The following is a 3,620-nucleotide window of genomic DNA, read 5'->3' on the forward strand; positions in this document are numbered from 1 at the left end:
GTCAGATATCGAGAAACGCGAATCTAAACGACATCCTACTACGCTCATCACCATTGGATACCAGACCACTAAGAAGAAGGATAACCAGAGCCTTACACCCATCGGGCCATTCCCCATAGAAGGGTTGATTGGTTTCAACAGAGAGATGACGAGCAAAGACATCTACACGTAAATACATTGCATTTCTTACCGAAAYGGGCACCGGCTCATGTGTAAGGAATATGGTTACTGTGAGCGTAGTTTAGAAATGTACGTTAAATGTCCCTTTTTCCCCATCTCTCTATTCCCCCCACTTCTCCATCTCTGTGTAATACGCTGTCATATCTTGTCAGTCCACTAGRGACTTGTGTATTCTGTGTTATCATTTAGTTAGTTAGTGAATAAATAATTAGATACATTTGTGTAGAACTGAATAATCAGAAAAGGTTGGGGTTCTTGCGGATTCAAGAATTCTGCGACGTTCAGAATGAGACTGATATGAGGTAATGATTAATAAATGACTGTATATCTTATATCATGTTGAGTTTAATTTGGGAGATGGTAACTCGTTAAACAACTTCTTCTGTGGTGCCCCAAATTCCTAATGAGTTAATTGTTACATGATTCATTTAATTGAGTAACAAATAAACACGGTTGATTCGATAAATAAGTCATGACATTAATCAAAGTCACGACAGCCTAACATGGCTGATTAATTCATGCACAATTCTGTCACATCACATGTGGGCATCAGAGCTCCAAACATGAGGAAGAGCATGGAGAAGAAGAGGAAGCCGGTGTTGTTGAAGAACATGCTGGAGTCGTTGCCGATGTTCAAGTAGAGCAAGCCGATCAGTACTCCTATAGAGATAGATGTGTGACATCAGCCTTAGGTGTGTCAACACCTGAAACCGAAACGCTCACAATGACTCAGAGCATGAAAGCCCTCCTTTCTTATACAACTGGCCCAAAATGTTGTTTACAGACATGCTATTGCAACCATTTAGCACCCAGCTACCTGAGGAATGCCCTTGTAATTCTACTCACATACCTGGTCTTGGCATATTGTTATCAACGTTCTATTGAATAGAATGCAAAACTGTGTCAAAGTGCTTGTGGCAAATGAATGGCTCTCAATGGCTCCTGAGTCCTGTGATAAGAGACAGAGATGAGCATGTCAAGACAAAACACAGTGTCACTGTCTAAAGTGTGCGTGAGTGTGTTTGTGCGCGTGTGTGTGTGTGTCGGTAAATGGGGCTTATTGTTTGGTGATCCTTAACATTAGTACTCACCTTGGGGTAGTTTGTTGGAAGAACAGCAGATGTGTCTTTTTTGTCACTTGAGTTCTTTTTCTATGGCTCACATTCCACCCTGGACCGCCTCAAACAGAACAGGATTCCAGTCTGCATACTCCCCCCGATGCCACTTCGATGACTGGGACAGAGAAAATCCTGTTAACACTTTCTATGAATAGCCTCTTACTAAGACACATTATGCATAGCTAATGAGGCAATAGAACTGCATTTTTAAGGCATTATGAAGAGGGTATTACCAAAACATGGCAGAAGTCTGCAATGTGGGGCAAAAGACGAACAAAGATATTTAGCTGATGTTGAGTATGTGTGCTCTGTTCTGAGGTCCCATTGAACTCACTGAAATCTGCCGGGTTGTGGTAGGTGGGGCAGGGAGCCCTAGGTTCTTCAGATAGGGGATGAGGTATGGGACGGTGCCTTTGTATATGCACTGGGCCTGACTCAGGATGTACCACTGTGGAAAGACAAGACAACACATCAGGTGGAGAGAAAGACACAGCTGGTCAGTGGGTGGGGACCTGTGTTTTTCCTGATCACCTGACCCTACTAGGAAAAACTCCTCGCCACACCCAGGGGACAACTGCTACATCTCTGTATTGTCTCTGTGTTAGTGTGTTGTCTAATCATTTGATAGATTGAAGTGGCCTGTTTGTTCCTTATCAAACATCTCAAAGAACTTGGCGCTGGGCTGATGGATGGTGCAGATGATGGTGCGTCCCCCTAGGGCTAGAGACTTCATGAGGGAAACCACTTAGTAACAGGAGGCACTGTCCAGACCACTGGAAACAAAAGCCATAGAGTGGGAGAGAGTTAGGAAGTAGGACCAGTAGGATACTGGTAGTTGAGAAACAACCTCTATTTCAAWTGAATGTGGAATGTRCCGTGTAACACTACGGGTTATATATGTCCAATTTACCCCAGCCCCAAAAAYCAGGCTACTGATGCCTAAAATAATTCAATTTAATTCAATTCCATACAACTTTATTAATCCCTGAGGGGCAGGTAGAAAAGGGGGGTTTAATCCATGGTAGAGGTCATGTTACGTCATCAGCAGGACCAGGAGTTTTCCCTCCAGGCCCTGTTATCTAAAATGGACTGAAATCTTGAAMTCTGAAAGCCCTTTAGGACCTAGATCAAGTAACACTGTCACACTACACCACAAACAAGAATGTACTGTACAAGGGCTTATCTTGTCCCATAGTTGATGGATCAGGTGGACAGGTTGCCATGGTGAGCCTCTTACCTGGTTGGCTCATCAAATAACATGACTGGGGGGTTGTTGACTAGCTCAAGGGCGATTGCCAGCCGTTTACACTGCCTCCCAGATAGGGAGCTGGTGCGGGTGTGAGCACACTCCTGGAGCACTAGAGCAGTCAGGATCTCATTCACCCACACAAACACGCACACACATACAGGCACCCACACACAAATAACATTTTCTACCATTAGTAGGCAAACACAAATCACAGTCATATGTATAATTTCTGCAAGATGTACATTTCTGTCTAACTCACCAGGGTTTTTTTTCAATTCCATATTTTCACAGAGCTAAAAGCTGAAAAATCAAATCCATAGAATACAGTAATTTAGCTACGTTTTACTCAGGAAAATGTACGATATCCACTGAAAATGTACGATTTCTACTATTCACCGTGCTGTACATCCAGTGGAAGGCAGCAGACACCACTTTGTTCTTTACTGCATAATAACAAACCATAAAAACAACCTATTCTCCCAATAAGAACATGTGTCTGGGTAATGTTCATTAGGCACCAAACGGATGGAAATGGACTGAAACAGGGAGGGACTACCTAGATTTGTCCATTAATTTAAAAAAATTCAGTTGCAAAACGTTTTTAAATGTTTTCCATTGTGTGTCCTAATGAACACGACCCTGTTCTCTCACCATCATTGCCTCCCGGAAAGTGAGGTGCGGCAGCAGCATGTCATCCTGCATGATATAACAGGACATCTGACGAAATGTGCGGAGATCTCTGGGTTTTCCATTCACCAGGATCTTCCCTTTCATGCCTGTTTCCCTAAGGAGGACACACAGGAGTGGAGAATGGATCAATACGAACATTAATTTGACGACTCCTGGTGCCGTGACATGATGATTGATAATAAACACATGGGTTCATTTCCATCAAACCCACATTATTTAACTTTTATTTCCACTGTGGCTCTTTCCCCATGGTCAAACACATCACATTGTTGCTTAGAAGATCCCAAAATGGTTTTAGGTACTGTGAAAACCTACTACTAGGTAGAAGTTTGTAAACAAAGACAATGGGTTAACATTCCAATCACAGTGGAATGAAGCAGAGC

General features: G+C 42.9%; 1 pseudogene; it reads right to left on the bottom strand.

Annotated features, from left to right (window-relative positions):
* Positions 1-639: 639 nt before the first annotated feature.
* Positions 640-3,249, bottom strand: LOC111957276 (ATP-binding cassette subfamily G member 4-like; annotated as a pseudogene).
* Positions 3,250-3,620: the final 371 nt, after the last annotated feature.

This window comes from Salvelinus sp. IW2-2015, linkage group LG4p (genome assembly GCF_002910315.2).
Source record: "Salvelinus sp. IW2-2015 linkage group LG4p, ASM291031v2, whole genome shotgun sequence".
In the NCBI taxonomy this organism is placed as follows: Eukaryota; Metazoa; Chordata; class Actinopteri; order Salmoniformes; family Salmonidae; genus Salvelinus; species Salvelinus sp. IW2-2015.